Here is a 25,895-nt window from a genome sequence, read left to right on the forward strand (position 1 = left end):
AGGTACTTTTGACCACAATCGCCGGTAACATCGAATAAACATACGAATTCAAATTTACCATACCCATTGATGCTTCAACAACGATTTTAATTGGATATATGTTTACCACCCTATCATATTTACAATAAAAGCAGTGTCAACTAGAATCCGCCTCGACGTTTAATTTACAAACAAGCATGCAAGGATTTTGCGTGAACATTTGCAAAATTCGCGAAACATATATAATTTTACTATCAATCTTGTTATGAGTCCCAACAGCGTGGCTCGATCGTTAAAATATTTGGCGTGCGAATTAAAGAAATTTTTCTGCCTCGTGTAACAAAGCTAACCGCGGCTGATTGCGGTCGCAACGGATTAAAAAGGAATTAATTCGGAACGTATTATCGGCTACGTTGACCTGTCAAATTACATTGGCCAGTACAGAAACCCTTCAACAATATGTTTCGTCGATATTGTACGTTATATAGATAGGAACTCAGGGTGCATCCGATCGACCGCGCTTTTCCCAGGGGAGAAATATCGCGGATTATTATTTAGTCAGTTTATCGCGCAAATTAGTCATGCGAATAGGGATTCATTAGAGCAGTCGCTTAATTATCGCAGCTACCAACGATACCGAAGTGAGAAACGCACGATGATACGTACGTCCTAGGCGAATTTGATTTCTGCCCGATTGTTTCCTTGCCGTTTGAGTATCGATATCGCGTTGCACCTCGAGTGTGTTAATTAATTTTCACGGTTAATTCCGTTGCTCGAATGGCCTCGACGTTCCGACAGTTTTCAACTTGCGTCAAATAATGAAATCTTCGCCGCTGTTTCTAATATAATACCACATCCAATAATTCTTCCTTTCTTTTCTAATTTCATTCAATTCATTACTATCGGCTGTTTGACACTCTAACAATGAATTTTTCTTTTGTCCAATAGTTCTTCCTTTGCTGATGAAATTCGTTTAAATTATTCGAAGATACAGCATCAAATTTTCACGTGTATGATGTCCTTACATGTGTATAACTTTCTTGATCCACCATTATCGAACAGCCCTTATAACCATAATGTTCCCTTAATCTAAAGATACAAGAAAGCGTCTTACAATCCAGAAGAAAATCTGAAAAAGAACCTCCATCTCGTAACACCCTGAAGCCACCCCAGTATCGGCTACAAAACAAACATACAGGATCGAAATTTCACCGAATGACGCGACACTTCACCGTCAGTATTTTTCGGTCCGCGAATTCCGGCCCGGCAAAACGGCCTCATTCATCCGCTCCATTAACCTTGAGTGCGAGCATATTTTTCGGCGAATTCGGAAAACGCGCAACTCGCGTTGTCCGGCCCGTTCGAAATGAGAGACAGACAGACGTGCACACACACACATACACGCATGATGCTTGCTAGCCATCGATGCGGCGCATTTTGTTAATTGAAATCGTTTCATCGATCACGAACCAACGGACAGTCCCTTAAATGGGTGAACGAAGGGGTGGGTTTTGTAACTGGGTGAGCTGGACGATCAACGAGGAGGGAGAGAAGAAGGGGTGGGAGTAGGTTTAAGCTCGTGACAAATGCTCCGGCGTCACGAATCGTTTTCCTAGGCGTCGTATAAATTAATAATTACTCCGCGTCGCCATTACGGGGATTAATGCCGTCGATATTATGCCGGTTGTTTCAACGATAACTCATCGGTTACATTGAACACCCCTCAGATCGGAAAAAATCGCGAGATTACGGATCGGAGAAATTTTGTCCCCGTCGATGCATCGTGATTCGTATTTATCTCCTCTTTGGTTCCTAATTTTTCTGATTGACATTTCTTCAGGAATCTTTAAAAGTGGCTCAGGACTTTTCGAGGATGTGCATTGGGCTTGTTCGACGGCGTTATCGTTCGCTATTTAATATTCGTCCAACGCGAGGTGTCAATAAAATAACGATCTCCCATCATGGTGTCACGAGAGATGAGATAAATATGGGTATTTGAGCGCGGCAGATAATGCAAACAAACCCACGGTGAGTTATGCTTCCCGCTCTATATATGGTTTGCCCGCAATTGCGATACGCTCCGCGTTAAATTTGCTTTGAATTACCGCCGATAGTGCGACGCGACCTGGATTATTATTAGTCCGTGATTCCCGTACGGTCCATTACCGTGACCTTGCACCCCCGACGTTTCGATCCTTTCCGCGATAAACAGTCGCGAATGCGAAGGAAAATAACCGCCCACCTCTCTTTTTCACCCCTCCAAATCCTCGGGAAATTCACCCTCGGTAATCGGGATACGTTCAATGATTTTCATTTTGTTGATTGTTTCATGTGATTAATACACTTGGTATATCTCCCTTTTCGTATCGCCCAAGCATTTTATTTCCACCTACAATTTATAGCAATTTGAGGGCCATTTAACACCCGTGTTCGAATTGTAATCTTATAACACTTTGGCGAGGTCAAATTGTTTATTTCTATTCATATATCAAATTGATATTTTGATAACAAATTATGGCAGATGGAAATTAAATTGATATTTTGACAACAAACTATGGCAGATGGAAATTAAATTGATATTTTGACAACAAATTATGGAAGATGGAAATTTGAAGAACTCGTTCGAAAATCTGCCCTCTGAGATATTAATCAAGCTCGAAAGTGATCAGAGGAGCTAATCAAAATCAATATTCTCACCTTGGCTGGATGAAATGCCATAAACACGTAGGCAGTTTGCAGCCGACGTGACAAACGTATCGAGCAGCAGAACGACGTCTTGGAAGGTGGGGATAAAGATAATCTTACGATCCACGATGTCATGTGATTACAGCTATTTTCTGCCACTTGTACTTATTAGGGGTGATACGCTGGTTCAGCCGGCCATTATGAGTGCCATCTGAATCTCGGCCTCTTGAATGCCTCCATTTACCATTAAGCACATTACTATTATCCTATCACGCGTTCGCCCGGCCAAAGGGACTTCTTTGGTTTGCCCGTGATGCACGAAGCCATTTGTGCAAAGTGGCCGTTCATTACTAAATTATGCTGGTTTTATAACATTACATTAAACCCCGGCCTCGGTCGGCCCGATTCGACCGACCTTCGAAAAAGCTTCCATTGGAAGGGATGATACTCTTCGTCTTCTTCGAACATGATATCCAGACACGGACCGGTTGTCTTATCATTTTGGGCCTCTTAGGTATAAACAAAAATATAATAAAATGAGGTCATTCTTTTGTTCCATTGAAAAATCATAGGTAGAGATTTCATTGTATTGTACAACTCATACCATTAATGCATTTATTTACACCAAGTTACAGCAATTTATCAAAAAGATTCATACTTGCACTGGTCAGATCTTCAGCTATCTAACACAGAATTAACCTTAATACCCAGATAAATTTTTAGAAAATCATGCATATGATTATGTGCTATACTGGTATGAATACTTTAGGTCTTTTTACGAATGTAATGTATGTAAGAGTTTGCTGAAGAGTTATAAGAAGACAAAGAAATTGTATAGATATACAATGGTTTGAACTAGTAGCTGTAACGCTGTAACAGACAGTCGTGGCAGTAATGTTCGAATAATTAATGATAATAATGCGGCCAGTGCGAGGGCCACGATGCTATGGCCTGGCTTTTTGTCGGACCACGGGTCGTAATGAACCGGCAAAGATGTCAGAACCAGTTCTGTATCTGTTGGTTCGGTCGCAACACTTTCGAACGTAACGACGTGCCCGTTGCGATACTGATGCGACCGTTTATCCGCAGTTTAGCCTTGTAATGAATACTATTACCGTCCGTTTCTTCTGCCGGCGAATATTTTATATGAATGTAGATTACCCTTGAAACGAGCACTGGGACGCATCACCGTAACAAAAAACTGCCCCGTCTGGATCTTTCCTTTCTCTGTTCTCCCTAAATGCGTCCATATTCGATTAACTATCTCCCATGACGTTTATAATGCTGCTCGAACGATGATAGCTGCTTCGGTATATTGCTTGTCACTGGAACCTCTTATTGCGATCAACACCTCTTTCAAAGAATTTATTGTATTTAGAATGAGATAAGGTGGGACTGAGAGCTTTGGGTCTTTAACCGAACTTCTCGGTTGTGGGTGGTTTGAGATTCTTTTTAGGCTTGTCAGTTAGGTAATTCGGAGATTTTGGTATTTACGAGTTGTCAAATTGTTAAATTGTCAGGTTGTCAAATTGTCAGATTGTCCGATTCTCAGCTTGTCAGACTCTCAGCTTGTCAGACTCTCAGCTTGTCAGATTCTCAGCTTGTCAGATTCTCACATTTTCTGATTCTCACATTGTTAGATCCTCACATTGTCAGATTCCCAGCTTGTCAGATTCCCAGCTTGTCAGATTCTCACATTATCGGATCTCACATTGCCAAATTCTCACATTCTCAGTTTCCCACATTGTCAGATTCCCACACTGTTAGATCCTCACATTGTCAGATCCTCACATTGTCAGATTCTCACATTGTCAGATCCTCACATTGTCAGATTCTCAGCTTGTCATATTCTCACATTGCCAAATTCTCACATTGCCAAATTCTCACATTCTCAGATTCTCACATTCTCAGATTCTCACATTCTCAGATTCCCACATTGTCAGATTCCCACACTGTTGGATCCTCACATTGTCAAATCCTCACATTGTCAGATCCTCACATTCTCAGATCCTCACATTGTCAGATCCTCACATTGTCAGATCCTCACATTGTCAGATTCTCACAACGTCAAATTCTCACATTTTCAAATTATCAATTTAGATTATAACAAAATTAATAACATTCCTAACAAAATGACACCTGCTCTAAAACAGCGAATGACCAATTGTCTTCTGAATTTTGATCCCAAATATTTTTTCTTTCAGAGTTTCTCCGAATGTAAAACCCCCGATTCTTGAGCCAGGGGCGATACAACGGCTTTTAATAATATTTCGGAAATTTGTTCGCTCTTTGCGGGATTCATAGACGATTCTCTCTGTGACATTTTTTTTGCTCCTATCATCGTTCGAGAGTCCTGTCCGATAATCCCAAAGTATTGCGCTCTTTTTGAAGGCGATTTGTGAAATATAAATAAACGGGTAGCATCGCGTCGAAATGACTTTTGCCTAGGTGATGCAGCCGGGCCCGGGCATTTTTTATACGGATTTTGCAGCCCGCGAACGCTGTCTTCTTTATACGGTCGCGAGTGTTATGTGTTTAGCCAGCGTGTAGGAGACGCGCGCGAAAGGGGGAGTTGATATGGAAATGAAATGTCAAAAAGAGTAATAACGAACGTTATCGATATGATACCTGGGATAGATAGTTGTTCGTTCTTTGGAGATGGAATCGGCTGCTAGCGTTTCTCTATATCTTTTTTTTCTAATTTTTCTCTTTTTTATTTCCGCTATCCTGTTCCTTTTTTTTTATTCCCCGTTGCTTTTGCTTCTGCTTTTGTTCACCGTAATTATTTTGCTTAGCAACACGCAGTGCCGGAAATAAAATGTGATGGGAATATTGGCCGGCTTGTAGGCAATTTCATCGAGAAAATCCCTGTTTCATTTTTTCTGCGGGAATATAGTCTTTAATTTCGGTCATAATTGTCTAGTTTGTGATGCAGACAACCAGAACACGCACAATAGCAATTCTGTACATCTTTTGTTAGAAAATGGTGTATGCAGAGACGTAGGAATTTATCCTGAATAAAGATTGTTGTACCTTCGAATTTAGTTTAAGCAACGATTATATCAGTAACTGTATATTTCTTTCGAAATTAGCGAATAAATAATCCATGTTAATGCAATATAAAAACCGAGGGAAAAACGGTGTACATTAACTTCGTTTGGAAGTGCTGTAACTGGCGAGCATAAAAATCCTCCTGTAATTAACTAGACCGGACAACGAAGAACATGCAATGTAAAAATAAGCGGCTTACCACGAAGCATCGCTGTACTTCATCAAAAACCTTCGCAGGCTCATTACCAATCCCACCGCGGTGCTACAGGAACACTTTCCAACCCATCAACGCGTTCCGAATCTCTGAACAACGGTCCCCTTTGACGACCGTTTCAAATCATTTTCCATTTTTACGCCTTGCAACTCCATTAACATTCGCTGTAATATCGCGGGCGAAATCTCATAAGCAATTCCTTGTTTGGTCGATGCAAAAATTGTTAGCCTTCCCGGACGGGCACGTCCGCTATTGTGCCGGACCACTTCGCGTTCAACGTCGGACCAACGGGAATAATTCAATAATCCGGCAACATTTTTATTCCACGCTCGGATTTAATAAACCGGCAAAATAGATTTTATTATTTGCAATCACCGTTGCGCCCGGCTCTCGTTAGCTAGTTTTAATCCGCGAATTCTGCCGCCCTCGGAATTCTGTAACCAAGTTAAAAAACGCCACTTCGTTCTTACAAGTCGTTATCTCACCCTCGAGTTCGCCTTTAATCGATGTTACGTTTACATGGAATTCCGCTGGAATCGATTTTCCGCCGACGAATCGATCGATGCTTCAACCAGCAAGCTTCCAAGTTTTGTTAAGCTGGCAAACACGTGAAGTGTGGCGCAAGCGTTTGAGAATTCAAGAAATTGTTTTAGAAGAAATAAAAATGAGGACGTATTAAGAAACCAGTTTTAAATTTGTTTTTAATGCAATTATGGGTTATGATCGCAATTTTGTTTCTTTAAAATGAGAGGTTGAAATTTGAACTTTTATATTAATTTCAGCAGTTGTATTTAAAAATCAGTATTATGCTTTTGTTTTTTTAAATGAGAGGTTGAATTTGAACTTTTATATTAATTTCAGTAGACATATTTAAAAACCAGTATTATGCTTTTGTTTCTTTAAAATGAGAGGTCAAATTTGATTTCTTCTATATTAATTTTAATAGATGTATTTAAAAATGAGTATTATGCTGAGAAAATTATGAATGATCATTCTGAAGTGACAGTGAAAAGAAATATATAATATCCCATAAACATAACGTCCGTAAATAAAAGTCCATTTCAATCAAGCTGGAATGCACAATTGAACCGGTGGCGTCGGTATTAAACGCATCGCGCTGAACGTGTCAGTAAAATATTTACACGCGAATCATCGAATACCAAACACGCGTTAAAGATCATCATTTCGATGGAACACAACGGTGAAACAAGCTCGATGCAAGCGGATAACGTTGCGGCCGCGTTTCATCGTGCCGGCCGGGTGTATCAACAGTTGCCACCTTCGATCCCTAATCCCAGTAGCCGCAGGCCAAACTCGACCTACCAAAGCCTCTCGACACGTTTTCCCAAAAAACGATCTTAAAAGGCTTTCCATCAAAGAGCATCCGTTGCTCGGGATTGAAAAGCAATCGCTTAATTATCCGAGTATCCCGCAACGAAAAAAAAGGAGAGAAGGAAAAAAAAAGAAAGAACCGAACGAGCGAGCCACAGCGGTGAAGGCGTACGTATGATCGCTTCATATCGCTTACAAAGTGAGGCTCTGCGTTCTTATGGTTATTTATCGAGTCGTCGAGTCTGAAAAAGCCGAACAGGAACGGTTCACCGACAAAGGAAGGCGAAACAAAAAGAGAGAGAGGGTAAAAAAAAAGGAAGAAGAAGAGAGCATCGCGTATGTGTGGCGCGCGGGGCGTCGCCATTTCTGATTGAATCCAGGCTTCGAGCTTATATTTTGTCATCCATTGGCGCCGTCGGGAGCGTGAGTGCAGCTAAAAGAGTCGAAACGGTGACGAGGGGGTGCAGATTGGGCCGTAGGTGGAGAGAAACCAGCTCTGCCACGGTGACGAGGAGAGGGTTTACGGTGGTGGTCTAGGGGGGTTGGCCAGCTCTACGAATCGAGTGGGGGCTGTTTGCCAACGCGAATTTTAAAATCACGAATTTTTAAAAAGTACCCCGCGGCCAGATTCTCTTCGCTAACGTAGTTACGTAGTCTCGATGCGCGTGCACCTATACGGGGTGTCTCGGTAAGCGTGCTACCATCGCTAACAGCTTACCCCTTCACAAAATTCATCGAACTCAACTTCTCTAGACTTTAGCTTCTTTTCAAGAAACCTGAAAAATTTAGATTTTTATATGTAGTTGCAATGGTATCTTTGAAGTTTCAATAAGTGACATGTTTGCTAGCTCCAACAAGCTTCTTCAAGGTAAGTGCAATTCACAGTTAAGAAAGAATATGTTCAACAGTTATATAAAAAAAATTTGCGGACCTAAAAATCGAGTATTTGGAGACATCTTGGAATACTAGAAAATTTTTAATTTAGAGAGTTGTGTAGCTTGAAATTCAGGACCTCGAAAATTCACCAATCAGAAAATTTTACAATTCTAATACTTTGAAAATCTAAGAATTTGGAACTTTTCGATCTTGGAACTTGAAGAGGTTGAAAATCTTCAAATTCGGAAATAAGGGACGTGGAAATTGAAAGCTGTAAAACTTGAAGATTTGAGAACTGAAAAATGTGTAAATTTGAAAGTTCTTGATGGAGGTATGATAACCAGGACACCCTGTATACGCGTGTACTCGTAGCAAGGGTGGTAGACACCCTTGTATGCGAGGATGGAACACGTGTGCGTCAGACCCGCGCCGCAGCGGCACTATACGTGTTTATCCTACATATCTATAAATGCATTCAGTTATACTGGTCTCTCCACCGAAAAATTTGATTTTTTTCCCTCTTTTTTTTGGAAGTTCTTTTTCTTTGATTTCGCGTCCCTTTGTTGCAGCAGCAGGCCCGAAATAAACGCTGCAAAACGCCGGTCCGACCGCTTCGATGCATCTTTGAGGCTGTTCCCATCGTTCGCGTTGGTTACGAAACAATTCGTGATCGCTCGATCGAAATTCGATAACTATCGATGACTTTAAGAGCTGTTTGGTCTTTTGAACACTATTCTTTGTTGACTAATTGACTTCGTTCTGAAGATTTTTCTATATAAACTAATTGATTTGATTTTGAACGGCATTCCTTGTAAACTAATTGATTTGATTTTCAAAACTGCTCGTTGGAAATTAATTTGACTTTGAAGACTGTCTTTTAGAAAATAATTGGACTTTGGGAAATGTTCGTTGGAATTTAATTGACTTGATATCGAGGACTGAATTTTATTTCTGTTTTCTCAAGTAAAATGGGTTTTGAGATTTTAGATGCTGTTGAAAAAAGGGTCAATGAAGCTTCTTTTAATTGCTGCATTGTGGTTATTATTTTTGCAGAATTTTAAATAGGTAAAATTAATAGGCGAGACTTTAAGTAATTATATTAATGAGGTTTATATGTAATTTCATCTTTTTCGTGATTTAATTGCTGTATATGCGTTTGAAGAATTATAAGTAGAAGAGCAAGTGTGTCTGACCACGTACGGTCCGTATCTCCTTACGCTAACTCTCCTATACGAAGATTGCCACAACGCTCGTTTTTAATAAATAACCACAAAGATAACTTTGCACATTAATTTTTATATATCTTAAATTTGTAGTAATTAAATAAACTTCCAGAAGAATGACAGTACACAAAAGAAAATGATGCTACCCAAGTATCAATGTCTTAAAAGAAGTTGCACCACAATCTTGTGACTTAATCTCATCCAGAGCAGATAAAGAGCTTAATCGAGCAATAAAGCTCACAGAGGGAAAGAAAAGCAATTTCTGAAGTACTAAAATGATAAAATTAGCAACCTTTGCTTTCAACAACCTGAACCGCCATAAACGCAAACAGCGTCAATTAACCAACAAGAGTTTGAAAGTGCAAAACTCGTACGATTACAAATGGAAGTATTATCTACGTGGATACTCGGCAAATGTCAATTGTCTCCGGTTACACGTAATCGTTTAAAGCATTAAATCGCGTTGCGCCGCTTTATCATCGCCGCTATTCACGCCCGGTGAAAAGGTCGCTCCTCTATATTCTCAAAAATAATTACTGTTCACCAAGTAATTACCGCGTGCACGCGTGTTGCGACCTGCTACGAGCACAGACGAAACAACGCAACGGTTAAAAACAAGAGAGAGAGAGAGAGGAAGAGAGAGGGAGACCGCGCGGATATTTAGCAACAGGCGCTTCGTGGAAATACGCTTCGCGGGCCTCCACTTTATTCACGAGACAGCTCTATTTTTTATTCGCAAATAAATGTGTCCTCCTAAAAATAATATTTAACGTTCGCGTAATGTGGGGAGAGCAAGCGGGCACGGACGCGAGGAAGGTATATTTTGACAGCGTTGTGCCGCGCAATGTTTTCGTTCCCTTCGAGCAACATGGGCTCACGCAGCTGAACTTTGTACCCCCGGACGACGAGGAAATGATTAAAAAGCTCACGTACTATTTACGTTTCCTACGGTGTCGTCCGAATGAAAAATTCAACGGAAATCAAGCGTTTTAATTAAATTCTATTTAGAAACACGGCCAGCTGTTAATTATTCCGCGTGAACGTTTATGTCGTCCAGTTAACGTTGACGAGTGTTCGTTGCCAATTATGTGCACCGCCATTTTTTTCACTCTGTTTCACCTTCTATGCCGCCATATCTGATGTTCCTTATCGGTGCTGCATATACTTCTGGTTCATTCAATTATTGTTATTTGTGTCTGATGACACTTTAGTGCACGTATATCGGAACGTATGTACATACTGAATTTGTGAATTGAAGTAGTGTTATGTCATTGATGAAGAGAAAAGTTTCTTGTTACTGAAGTTCTTACAAGTTTTTGTAAGGGTGAAGTCTTTTTTATATTGGGGATGCTGTATTCTTAGATTCATGGATACATAAACCTATAGACACCTAGATTACCAGATTCTTAGATAGCTATATGGAATCGTAGATATGTAGATTCATAGTGGATGTAGGTACATAGATTCTTAGATCCGTAGGTTTACAAGTCAGTAGGTCCAGAAAGTCCATAAGACTGTAGGTCAATATGTGCATAGCTGTATAAGTCTGTAGATCCACAAGTTCATAGGTACACTAGCCTGTAGGTCCGCAAGTTCATAGGTACACTAGCCTGTAGGTCCACAAGTCCAACGATCCACAAGTCTGTAGGTCCACAAGTTTGAAGGTCCACAAGTTTGAAGATCCACAAGTCTGTAGGTCCACAAGTCTATAACTCCACAAGTTCCATAAATGTATAGTTCCACATATCCACATATCCATAGACCCCTACATCCCTACATACATATATTATGTTTTCGCTACATCTCTCCACATTTCAATATCCTCCAATTCTTATACCTTTACAACTTTGTCTTCATTTGTCCAAAGAGTACATAATCTAAAAATTAAGAGAAACAGATCTCTATATCCCCATATCCCCAAATTCTTACATACGTATATCCCCACATGCTTAACCCCAGCAGATCCTATAAAATTTGTCGACCCTCTTTGAAAACCCTAACAGTGCCCCAAGATCTCAGAATGATATCGCAACAATAGTAAAACCGAAGAAGTTCGAAACGAATTGATTCGTCGAAGGAGTATCGACGTAGTATCTCGCGCGCACCGACGCTCTCTAATTTCAGTGAAATTTACGCTCGACTAAAGTTCCGGGACTGCAGCCGAACAGAACGTCAGCGTGGCTCTTTGAGAATCAATGTAGAGGCTGCAGTGATGATCGTCGCACATAAATGTAGCCCGAATTGTCTGGAAGCCTTCCTTTAACGAAGCTGTCGTCCCTCGTGATAGAACTCGAGTATTTCGTCCAGCACCACTAATAAGTGGGAGGGAGAGCCGGACGATTCCTCGAGAAAGGCCAATACCCAGGGTTTGATGTTCCTTTCGAGCGGACCCTTGCGAATTCGAGAACGTCTCATTTCATCACGACCCTTCGAAGACCTTCTCCCCATCGCCCGGCTGACCAGCTGCATCTTCGACTGCTTCGACCCCTCGTATCCGTGGATATCGATCGATATCTACAGAGCTCCTCAAAACTGGCGCGCAACTCGGGGAAAATGAAGCGAAAATTCCTTTACCATTTTTCGATTTACCGCGGAGAAATAGGCAATTGAAAATGGAACTTTCGACTTCCGCGCGCGGTTTGCATCGATGTCGTATTGACCCAGTCCGACATTCGCATTGGAACATCGACAATAGAGTATGCACGCATATGCGTTTGCAAATTCTGGTATTTTGATAGTTGGAAGGGTAGCATTGACGATGTTCACAAATTTGAAAATGATATATGGAATTTTTAGATTTTTACATCTGTACATTTTTTGGGTTCTAAATTTTTAAGATATTAAACTCTTCGTCTTCCAGATTTACAAGTTACAAGCACGGATATTTGGAAAAATAATAGATTACAAGTTTACAAATATAATTTGAATAGTTCAAAAATTTTTATATTTCCAAATTTCAATATCACTGGCTGTCTACATATTTGCTATTCTACATTTCACTATGTAACTGTATTCTAAAATCCTCAAATTTCTAAACATCTATTTCTATATCCCCAAATCCCAATGTCCCCCAATCCTCACATATTCCTTTCATCCCCTATGCTCTTATCTTCCCCTATCTCTACATGTACAAGTACATCCACATATTTCTATATCTGTCAATGTATGAATATAAAAATTTTGGGACACGAAGTTTTCAAATTGAAATTGAATCTATTATTTGTAATGTAGAGGGTGTGCAGTAATTTTGAAACATGCTATATACATGAAGTGCTCTAAATGTTGACCGCTTGCTGGGGATATAAAATTCAAAGTAGCCTCATAGGCATTTTTATACGCCACCTCTTTTCCTTAGCTTTCTCCATTTTTCTCGCCCTTTCTCGCGTCCATCGATGGAAACGTATTCCACACCGTCTAATGTATTTATATATGCGGGAGTATGTGCATACGTGGGAATTTCCTTTACCTCCTTTTTTCCTTATTTATGGAAAATCGTGTGCCCAGTAGGGTCTTGGGGATTGTACTTTCAAGGGAAATTGGATTGATTGGAAGAAAATGGATGGTTAAACAGACTCGTAGGGGTTGCTTTGAATTTGATGAGGGTGAAGCAGTAATAGGGATGAAATTTCCTGTAACTTGTTCAGTTTTCATACTCAAGTGAACGACTAGTGATTAATTCTGCATTTCGCTACGGACTTACATATTTTTACGTTACAAAACAACGTTACACAATGTTACACAATGTAATAAATCACAAATTGATAAACTACAAATTTGTCAACATTCAATCGAAGAAAAAAATTATATAGATTGACCTCAAGAACTCATCAATAATTTTAGTGAAACAGCTTGCTTGTTGAACACCTATTCAATATCTAAAGGTTTTAATAAATTTTCCAGGAAAATTGGGAAAATAATGAATTGCAAACTACATATGAATAAAAATTGTTAATTTTTGCCATACAATTGATTAATTACACAAATAAATTCACGTTGCAAAATTTGCACTTCAAATTAAAAGCCTTAATAAATTCCAATTTCTTGAACTATTTATTCTGTCGGTGTTTGTTTGGCAAATCGATTAGGGGGGACCATCGCAAACCGAGCATCACCATACAATCCTTTCCCGCGTTCAGCCCGAACATCCCAGGTCAGAAGAAAGCAGCAACGAATAGAAAACCTCGTGGTCTCCAATAATCTCCGGCTGAAAACGCGATTTATACGAAACGGTAAACTTAATAACGCAATTTCGTGAGGACACGCGGCGCTGACGGGTGGGTCGAGCAATTTAAATAAACAAATTATAAATATTCGCCCGCGCGAAACCGTCTCAGCATGAATAATCATTACGTCGTAGATGGGAGGCAAGGCAGCGTCGATTCGATTGATTAAATTTTTAATAATTCATTTGCATTCGACCGCGTACCGTCGCCGCTGGCCTACACCGCCGAGACCCTTTTAATATATTTTTAAATTACATTTTTAATTGACGCAACAAATGAATTATCGATTGTTTCGCCCCGATGCGGCTCACTGATGAGCTTATTACCCATGCCTCGTTATGCTTCCCTTCGAGCTAAGGTGACGGAAGGAACGATGGGTCACAAGTTTACACTTATGATTCATATATGGTTAGCTTCAGAATTCTTATTATGTTCTAGTTGGGTTACTATTAAGTCTCATGTCGTCACATGTTGCATCGCTATTTGATACAAATATACGTGGTTGGCTTCAGGCTTCTTATTATGTTCTAATTGGCTTACTATTTTATGTTATGTCATCACGTGTTGCATCGTTATTTGATACGAAGAGGATAACATATTGTATGTGCTATTGCTGTGCGTTGTGTTGCTATGTGTTATGTCGATACGCGTTGTACTGCTACGCACCGAATTGCTACATGTATTGCTACGCATTGTATCTCTAGGCTCCGTACTCATACTGTATCACTCACATGTTGATATGTCCGAAATCGCTATGTATCAGACTGCCACATATTGTATCGCCACGTGCCAGATCTATGTATGTTAGATTGCAACGCGTGGTACTGTCATACGTGGTGTCACTCACATATGGCACTATCGCGTCAAATTTCTACATATTAGAATGTAACGCATTGTATTTCTCATGCGTTGTGTCACTCACACGTAGTGTTACTCACGTGTTGTGTCACTCAAGCGTTGTGTTACTCACGCGTAGTGCTACTGACATGTAGTGTCACTCACGCGTTGTGTCCCTCAAGCATTGTGTCACTTGGGCGTAATGTAACTCACGCGTAGAGTTACTCATGCGTTGTGTCACTCACGCGTTGTGTCACTCAAGCATTGTGTCACTCACACGTAGTGTCACTCACGCGTAGAGTTACTCATGCGTTGTATCACTCACGCGTAGAGTTACTCATGCGTTGTGTCACTCACACGTTGTGTCACTCACACGTAGTATCACTCACGCGTAGAGTTACTCATGCGTTGTATCACTCACGCGTAGAGTTACTCATGCGTTGTATCACTCACGCGTAGAGTTACTCATGCATTGTGTTACCGACATGTAGTGTCACTCGCGCGTTGTGTCACTCAAGCATTGTGTCACTCACGCGTAGAGTTACTCATGCGTTATGTCACTCAAGCGTTGTGTCACTCACATGTAGTGTCACTCACGCATAGTGTCACTCACGCGTTACGTCACTCAAGCGTTGCATTACTCACATGTAGTGTCACACACCCGTCGTGTCAGTCATGCGTCAAATCGCTACATATTAGATTGCAACACGTATTTCCATCGTTATGTCACTCCACACGTAGTATCGCACGTGTTGTCTCTCACGCGCCAAATCTCTAAGTCTTCAACTGCAACGCGTTGTATTGCCACTCGGACCTATACTTTATATCCCCAACGCATTATATCACTAACGCATTCTAACCCCACACATCAAACCTGCACATTGAATTATGTATTAGACAACAACGCGTTTTATTGTCATGCGTCATATTACACGAATAAAAAAATTAATATCGCGAAGTAACAATTTTCAATACAAGAGTAGATACACATCGAATACAGAGTTATGATCGACAAGTTGTTGAGTTTGAAAAAAATCTGCTGGATTTGTAATGTCCTCCGGGTGCTTTTATGATCAGAAAGCTGGTTCCAGCTTTCCCTCGTCGAGTAACGAGCAAAGTTACACTTAGTTAACGTTACTCAGTTGATTGCCTTTCCAATCGGCACGATGTTTGCAATCAGCTAGGTTTGATTAGGTTGGTTACAAACCCACGTTGATCCTGCGTACATCCCCGAAACGTATAAAACTTCTCTTTTTTCCTGCGAATCGTTTCACGGGATTTTCGTGGAAAAATTCTTTCGAAGTACAACAACTCACCGTTTCTACTACTTGCAAAACAGGGGAAATATTCGGACACGAACTTTCCGAGTTTTGCGTTTAAAAAAAAAGCAATATGTTTGTTCAATGAATTTTTATTTATCAATGCACATTTCAATATTCCACGAAATTCTGGAAGGTTCTACGAAACAAAATTTCAATATCTTTTAGGAATAAACTGTAACACATATCAAAAGTTATCATATGATTATAATTAAAGAGAGAGACAAAAATTATTGGTAAAGAGAAGAGTAATTTAGCTTAGAATACACTTTGCTTTCGAACCTCAATTAACCTTCAAGGTCTCAAAAATAACTTTTCTTTATATTATATCTTTCTCAAGAATATTTCTGTTATAACACATTTAAGTACAGTATACACATATGTGTATAAACATATTAGATTAGACCTTCAGAAACAAATTAGATCTTCTATGACTGTGAACTAAAGTAAACTAATGTCCTTCATAGTACATGACCAGATCAAAATGAAGATGCTTCTAAAAATCCTTAAATAAATTATCAAAAGAAAATTATTGGTAATTGATGTTCAAAGACTGAGAAAGTGAGCAAGTCAATATGAGGTCCAGGATAGATTGTTGTCTCGACGACGAAATAATAGGTCCGATCTCAGAATCGGATTACGGAGTCCGCCGCGTTCGGTCTCAATCCCCAGCATTCTTCGTCAGGTTCCCTTCTTTGGAGCCGATCACGGGTTCGCTAAAATATTCCAGCGAGCTAAATGGTTGGGCTCGTTGAAACGCAAGAAACTCCGTAAGGAAGTTTCCACGTCGATCCATCGTCGTTAACCGCAGCGATCCCAAAGAGAAACGAGGTTCCCCTCTCCCCCTTCTGCCCCCGTCCAGAATGGACATTATTACGAGACGAATCGAGGCAGAGATAAACTTCCGGGGCACGGGATCCAGAAGCAGCGCGGCGGCAATATGAAACTCCTCGATCTAATATGGCTTGAGGCGGCGACGAAGCGTGACGTCACATCCGTCCAGTCGTCCACCGGTCATCTTGAATATTGAGTCGACCGCCGGCGGACCGGAAGTTATGAGATTCGGATTTCGACCCCGATGTCCCGATTCACGTTTATATATCCCGTTCACTTCGTTTCGGCTCGATGAACGTTCCTGAACGTGGCCCGCACCCCCTGTCCACCCCTCTCGCACCCCCCGTTAGTTTCTATCAACCACTGTTTGCGAGACCGTTGGACACCGACAAATGTTGCAATTCATCGAATCTCGACCGGCGGATCGTCGAGTGCAATTAAATTATGCGGCCAAGATACCCGGGCAATAAACCGAGCCGCAGGAAGTGGACGAAATTGGGGCGGGAGAGGGGCTGCCCGACGTTTGACGACTTTGACAACCGGATTGCAGGGCCAGCGAATAACTTGTTGCGATACGGGTTATTAAAGCGGGAAATGTGGACACGGGATGGTCTTTGGAAAATATTTTCTTCTCATTTATGTCACTCGAAGATGATCGATTTTAATCTATACTGTCAGACATCGTATAGATTTAATTTTCGTTATGTCACTAGCTCTTCAGCTACAAGTTACAATTTTCACGGGAAACTCTATTTACCCTTAGTTTAGAATGTTTCAAAAATATCCAATAATTATTATTGTAAGTAAGAAACAATATAGAGTTGCTTGAAGAACCTGAAGCATATCAAATGTGTACCAAATACAGTGAGGGTTAAGATAACAAGAAAATAATACAGCCCTTTGGAATCCTATACATAGGCATTTAATTATAGAGACTCTGAAACTAAATTTACAGCAAGCCACCAACAAAAGGCCATTGAATTAAATTTATGTGTTAACGAAGTCCGTCTTGACGCTGAGAATAGACCTTCCTAGAATTGTGTTATTGGCGGAAAACCGGATTGATCACAAAGGGTTTTGAATATTCTATACATAAATGTATAAAAATATGCATGATTTCATCCAAATTTAAGTAAGTCCTAATATTCCCTCCATGACTCAATTCGAAACCGTCCTATATTTGTCTTATCTTATGCAACACGAATCAATATTCAAGATGTCCTTTTGTACTATTTATGTATACTCGATGAGAAAATGGTAACATTGTGCATATGACAATCGGAGACGGAAACAATTAAACAATTCAGAAGATGAACAGAAATACGCAGGCTGAAATGTTAAGATTAAGGCGACCGTTCATAATTTCTATAATGACGTCAATAAAGGTGTATTAATATAATATGACTGGAAACTGAATTTACCAGGGACATCAGTCAATTGATGCATACTGATTTTTCACATCTTTGACAAATTGAAAAATTTCCAACTTACTAAATCGCTGAAGTACCTAATTTAATAATTAAACAATAATTATGAACATCAGATCCTTATTTCAAAGAAATGTAAAACACAGCTTTGCAAAATTACTATATATGAATATATAATTACGTATGTTTTAATCATGTATTTCAAAGCACATACGTTTCTTTATAACATTATATTTTATAAGTCAAGAACCACCTTAAGGCTGCGGTCTGAAAAGTTTTGTAGGGTATAAGAAGAAAAAAATTGCAGCGTCAGTAGCATCAGGGTGACCGGTTAGCCGCACAGGGGTGTCGCGAGTGTCTGAGAGGGGTTGTTGGTGGTTGCAATATTTGCAGAATCGGGACTCGGGTAACACAAGCCCGGAGGGCATCGAAAATCGCGAGGATACGGATGGGGTCTCTTTTTGTTCGCATGGAGCGCGTCATCTCGCAGCGCAGAGTCGCGTCGCGTCGTCGGGGGGCGGCGGGCCCGGGCACCGGTTTTAAATTCCTTTTGAGTCCGTCGCGCGGGTGTTGCGGTGCAGCGCAGCACGACGGAACAACGATCGACAGAGGATGACGCCGATCGAAAGAGGAAGGAGCAGCCCGCGGAGGACGGTGGGGCACCGGCAAGAGCGGAGGGTAGGTAACGCGAGTGCGCACTCGAAAAAAAAATCATTTGCACGGTAATTCGAAGCCTGGATTTCAGTCGATAAAAGGATGCACACACGCCGCGGCGCATACAGAGGGAAGAAACAAATGAACAAATTCGCGTTTCAGAATAATGCCCGGCAATCCCATCCACCCGCCTGCCTCTCTCGCCGCTTCGCCCCCTTACCCCGCCTCCGCCCCTCGTGGCATGGGCCACCACGTACCCCGTGTACCCGTCCGCGCCCCCCTGGCACCCTTGCCCACCCAGCCACGTCCTACGGCCTCACCCGCCTCACCACTGTCGATGCGCCGTGGCACCCACCCCTCCCGGTACACACCGCTACCCGCGCAACCCCACAACCCTACTTTTTTCATTCCGTCCTATCAATTGATCAGGTTTTAAATTTCCGCGTCCATCCGAGCCGCGCCTCCACCTCTTCCTCCTCCGCCTCCTCCGCCTGTGCCTCCTCCTACCGGCTGCTCCTCCACCCCGTCGTGGTGTCCTCTTCCACCTCTCGTCCATCGTACGCGACCTCATACCCCCTTCGTTCGATCCTCACTCCCCCCGCGGACTGTCCCTCCTCTCTGTTTAATTAAAAGGACACATTAAATTATTTTTTCAATTGAACCCCCCATTGTTACTCGCAGACTGCTGATTCTATCCAATCGTTCTCTCGCTCGCTCGCTCGACTACTCTTCGTTGCCCGCTCGCTAACCCCCGCGCCGAAGCTTCACCGCATCTCGCTCACCCTTTGACAGAACGACTGCTAGTCGTTCTCTTCTAGTCCGGGTTTTTTTTCGCGTTAGAAGCTTTGTACCAGTACGCGTGCGCTTTCGTGTGCGCTTTGTATATATGTGTATGCACGAAAGAGTATATAGACCGGCGGAGATGTGTGCAAGTCTGTCACTATGTACGGCTGATGTTTTGTATGTGGGTGTGAGAAGTTTGGGTATATGCATGGTGTATCGATACATGTATGAGTATCAGTAGGTACGAAAGGATGGTTTAACCAGTAAGTGACTGCACGTTCTGAGACACCAACGATAGCGGGTACCAAAATTTGTCGGATTTACTTTGGATCGTATTGTTTCAAGTCTCTAAGGTGCACAATGCTGAAATTCTTGAAGGCTCAATGCCTTATGGTCCCAAAGCCTCAAGGTTTTAATCTGTCACCCTCTTAGAGTCTCATGGTCTCAGAATCAAGGTCTCAGTCTCCATCTCATAGGTGCAGTTTCAAGTTCTTACATTCCACCTCTTTTAGAACATATCCGTTTCAAACGAAATAAAGGTTTCTACATTGTAAAGATATTACATACTTGTTGTAGAAAATGTTTCCAATAATTCAAACAATATAACACAGTATTTATTTTCTCCAAAAACTACACGTGGTCAAATAGACAGTCCATGCATTTTCGTGTAAAATTCGAATCTTGCCAGGTTGTATCTCGATCTTCGCCCCGAGTTACATGACACCCTGTATATATATAATATCTTTTCGCAATCGCGCTCGCGCGCTTTCCTATTAATTGGGAAATACCGAAATGCGCGGAATATCGAGCACCTTGATGGCTCGACTAGCGGTGCCCCTCCGCAACGTCCGAACTAGAGGACGAAGAGGTGCAGCAAGAGGTGGAGGCAGGGATAGGTAGGTGTGGGTGGCCGGATGGGTGTTAGTGTGGGTGTGGCGACGATTTTTTCGACGACAGGCCTCCACCGTTCGGTCGTTCTCGTTAAACGAATTCGACGGCTTTCGCGAGATTGGGAATGAGAGCTGCGCTCTCTGGCTGCGAGATATTTGGGTTACTTCGAATTTTACCCATGTGAAAAAGGTGATTAGAGGACTGGCCGACGATTGTTCCGCTGCTGAATGTTCATTAGGGGAACGCTCGATGAACGTTCGATGCGCGAGCCTCCTGTGGCGAGCTTCACAGTTCTGCTTTTCATTCAAATCCTGACGAGAATATGCGCTTCGAGCTTAGAGATTGCGAAAAACACTGGTAAATTTCAGGCAACTTGTCTTACTTGATATGGTCATAGAATGACTATATGGTCTAGGAGATGGTTATTTAATGTGGGTGCGTATTGAAGATCATTTTTGAGGAGATATCATTTGTTTTGCTAAAGATTTATTATCGTATGTGCACATGCAATTTTCCTAATCGGTATATTTTGTATTATATAAGTTTATAAATGGAGTAAGATATTTGTGCACATCACCTGACTGCGGTTGACGTTTACATCCTGTACCCGTAAATATCCAAGTACACCAATGGCCAAAATTAGGATCGATTACTATTCAAACTACATAATGAAGAGACCATAATTAGCACACGAATTCTGGGAAAACGAAGCTCAATGCGTTTCAACGTTTCTAAAGAACCTAATTTAGCCCCGATTAAAGAAACAGACGGGTGAAATCGATTTCTGGAAATACCCTCATTCAGAAGCATAAGCGTACCGAATATCTAGAAGACATTTACGTAACAGATCGAAGCAATTGGTTTATTAATGGTTGTCTTGAAATCGGATCGATTATATAACGAGTGTATCTCTTATTTTAGCTGACCAAAATAAATCGGGTATATTCGCCAATTAGAACAGAAAATCCCAAGATTCCTCGGCCACCCAAAATATCTCATACAATGTCATACCCTCGACTCGCTTCTAATTACTTCGCATTTCGTTCGAGTGACCGTTCAAAGAGATACTTCTTCGGAAGAAATTACAAATAAAAAAAAAGATCGCGCTTATTTACTAATTGAGACGTTTTCATTAAGATTCACGTAATCAGCAAGTTGGCCATTGTCCAAGATAGGCCACGGTCCAACGAAAAGAAGGGGTCTACAATCCGTGGCTCTCTCTTTGTTCGCCTGGCAAAGAAGTCTGAATCGGGCTCGGCTACATCGGTAATTCAGAAAAGCTAATTAAAAGTTGACTCGTAGGTACGAAGGCCAGCGCATCCTCGCCAGTCGGCCCCTTGAAATGCCCTCGGTCACCAAGCCGACCGCTATGAGGGGTTAAGTGAGGTGAAAACCAACCCCAGAGAGCACAAGTCTCACCTCACTCCACCTCTTATCCTTCTGATCCCGTTCCGCCACTTTTTTCCCAGGATTATTGTCGCATTGTCTTGATGACCACAAACGTTTTCAATACCCCCTCGTACCCTGCACCTCTTTCGCCCAGTTTGCGACGAAACAAGGGTGTTGTTCATCGGACGACGCGTATAATAGGGCCGAGGATATAGAAATTATTTCACGATGGGATTGGGCCAAATAATTGTCATCCGATGTCACATATTTGGTGCATGGTAAATTAAGGACAATGATGTTCAGGGAGAACATCCATTTTACTTGGCAATTACAAGTTTTTGAAGTTTATGAACTTTGATATTTTTAAGTTTGGAATGTTAGAAAATTTGGGAATTTTTAATTCTACATTTGGGAAATTTGGGAGTTGAGATTTGGAACGAGGGTTGGGGTTTTTTAAATTTGGAAGATTGGGAGTTTGGGAATTTTTAATTTTAAATTTGGGAAATTTGGGAGCTGAGATTTGGAACCTCGAGGGTTAGGTTTTCGAAATTTGGAAACTTGAGAAGTGTGGGACTTGAAGATTTGGACGCTTGGGAGTTTGGGAATTTTTAATTCTATATTTAGAAAAGTTGGAAGTTGGGATTTGGAGTCTTGAGGGTTGGGGATTTTCTAAATTTGGGAACTTGAGAATTTGAATCTTGGGAAGGGTGGAACTTGAGGATTTGGAACCTTAGGAGTTTGGGAATTTTTAATTCTATATTTAGAAAATTTGGGAGTTGAGATTTGGAACCTCGGGGGGTGGGGTTTTCTAAATTTGGAAACTTGAGAATTTGAACCTTGGGAAGCGTGGAACTTGAAGATTCGGAAGCTTAGGAGTTTTGGAATTTGAGAATTCTGATGATTAAAAATTTAGGAATCTTGGGAATTAGAAATTTAAGGGTTTAAACATTTGAAAATTTGCGAATTTTATTATTTGAGTATTTAGACTTGAGAAACGACAAATCAGAAGACCAACAAATTTATGATTTCAAAAACTTCACAATTTAGAAATACTTAGGGATCAAAAACTTGATCCTATGGACTGACCTTAGTTATCTAGAAACATGAAAATTTATAAACTAAAAAATTTACAAATATTACAACTTCAAAGATTTATCAATTAAAGTTCCGTCATTTCATATCCATAAAAAATTCCACTACATCCAAAATTAGCTAAAAAGTAGTAAAGATTAATATTGTTATCTAGTTACAATCATTTAATACGATTTATGCGTACATATCCTAATTGGGTCATATTTCATTGACGAACATTTCCCGTATTGTAAAATCATTGTTTATATATGCACATCGCGTTAACATATAAACGATGATAATTTATTTACAAATATTTTCAGCGATGTTCCTTGTCGAATATTTAAAATTTGTAGGTGTTGATGCACAGTGTTTGCGGCGAGTTATAGGTCGATTGAATAGGTGTGAGAGTGACGATGCCAATGACACAGAGAATCGATGTGGAATTTTTGAATGACGAGTGCGTGCGTACGTTGGTTTGCGTGTATGTGTATGTTCGTGTGATTGCGTGAAGAGTTAACGGGATATCAGAGTGGAATCAAAGGGTAGTAATTGAAGTTAGAATACTGAACCGTGGCCATTATAAATCACGATGATTAGGGTTAAAATCATCATCAATTTTTATTCTAATTTTTCAATTCATAGACAAATTGCTTCCTGTAGCATTTGAAAAAATTTTATTCGAATAAAAACCCATTTTAGTTCTATTAAAATCAAAATCCGTTTTAATTTTATTAAACTCAAAATCCATTTCAATTTTACCGAAATCAAAATCCACTTCAATTTTATTAAAATCAAAATCCATTTCAATTTTATTAAAATCAAAATCCATTTCAATTTCATTAAAGTCAAAATCCTTTTTAATTTCATTAAATTCAAAATCATCGTTTTAAATTTTATTCCTGCGATACATCTATGTCTAACACAATGATGTAGAAAATGGTTCTCGACCTAAAAGTTCGGAAAGCTGCATGTTGCAATGTAATAATTTTTTCTTTAATATAATACGTTGGGGGATGAAAGTGATTTGTTCAACATCCAAGGAAAAGAGATCTACAAGACCAGGGCAATAACTCTGGTAGCCCCGTCGTCGGTTCGTACGCGTGCCGAAAGATGCTCCAACAAATTGGCCATCGGATGGCCTTTTTCTCACCCTGTCGCATAAGTGGCCGAACGAACACGGCTCTCGGTGACAGGGTCATCCAGTTCTTGAAGCCGCGATCGGCGCACCTGTCGTCCCATCGACTTCCTTTTTTCTCGTCGCCTGTCACCGGAAATCCGTGCAACGACACTACCCGCCATCGTATCTGTCGATCTGCGGTATCGGCGACGAGGGCGATTCATCAAAGTGTTGCCCGCCTCCCTTTCCTCCTGCTGTTTCGCGTGCGCCCGTGGCCCTACGGACTAACGAAATATTACGTCGTCGACGGTGCGAGAACGTCCGTACGTGTACCCGTGGATGGTCTGTGTACGTGTACGAATGTACGGTCTCTCCACCGACTAAGCGGATACGCGGAAAACGAGCTCGTAGATGGATAAATACTAAAACGTCAGTAACTCACGATCAGGCTGAACACCCTCTTCTGCCATTTTCCTCCTGCTCCGCTGCTCTCGCGTCCTCCCTTCTTTTTTTTACCTCCCTCATTCTGTTTATTCCTCTCGCTCCTCCTCTGTCCGCGTGCTTTGTGCGCGACGCCTATATACGCATTGTATACATCCTGCAGGATGTACATCTAGATCAATAGCATTGGAAATTATCCAAACAAATTATCGATAGAGCGAAAAAAGCCGAGGCCGAGACCGACCAAGCCGAACCCGAACGAGGCGCTACATCACGCGCGTAGCTCGGCCGGAAGAGAACGAGAGCCCGGATCCGCGGGTGGGACAAAGAGCGGCGACAAAGAGCGACAAGGAGCGTATTAAAAAATAAAAAATTGCCGTACATTTTTCAGGCATTAACGTGTGCGTGGGTGGGTTGGGGTCGTTGCAGGCTGAAGAGTCGGGGGGAATTGGACGCGGGGGAAACGCTTTTTAGGGGCGCGAAAGGGGTTTACCAGCCCCTGCTCTGCTCGCGTTTGCACCGGGGGTGAAAAGGTGGAGAGAGGGTACCTACGTGCATGTCTCCTCCCGATTGGCCTGCCAAAGCCCCCCAGAAGCCAATTCACCAGGAGCGTGTTTAGCGCAATTTTTCAAAATTAACTAATGTTCGACAGCCAGCGCCGCGTCGCACGCCTTTCCGCTGCACCGCATCGCGCTCGCTCACACCGTCGCGTAACATTAATCACACTTAATTAAGGGGGCTGGCCAGTCAAAAATCGATTCTCTTTTTTTCAGTTTTAGAAGCTGTTATCCTTACTCGATAACGCGGTTGCTGGTTTAGGTTAAAAGCGTTACTATACATTCGCTAGGGGATTAATTTTTTTATTTTATTTACCGGTTAGGTAAAGTAACTGTTAGTTAAAATAATTGACTCCATGTTCATTATTTTAATTAATGACATTTGATGAAATTTTAACAAACTTAATATGCAATATTGTACCAGCATATGTTTGTGACATGTACTATATTCTAGTATGAATACATTGTATGAATACATATGTAACTTTACATAATATCATAAGAAGTTTATTTATTATAGTAGAATGTAACAATTCTTCTAAATGACCAAACGTGGTAAGAGGTTAGTAGAGTAAGTCCGAGTTGACTTTGAGGTCCTCTTGCGGCGAAATCGAGGAACTCCATCCATCCTTCTTTCTCCACGATTGCTTTGTGCGAGACCGACAAGGACAGCGATTTCGCTCCAAAAATACGGGGAAGAAAAATTTTCTTTTTCCGAAAATATTATTTGTATAATTATACAGGGTACTATGCAATACGATTTTACATGTTCGCCTCATTTTTACTTTCATACTTTTCCTTACAAAAAGAAATTTTAAATTCATGAGAAAATTTTTAGGTTATTTGAATAAAAATTTGGTTAGGATAGTATGGGTCTAACTTGACCAGTACTGCAAATTTAAATTAATTATTGCAAAGATGTACCAATTGCTATCATTGAAAAAAATGATACATTTACAAGAAGAAGTCGAAACATGAAGTCTATGTTC

Source organism: Megachile rotundata, chromosome 6 (genome assembly GCF_050947335.1).
Source record: "Megachile rotundata isolate GNS110a chromosome 6, iyMegRotu1, whole genome shotgun sequence".
Lineage (NCBI taxonomy): Eukaryota > Metazoa > Arthropoda > Insecta > Hymenoptera > Megachilidae > Megachile > Megachile rotundata.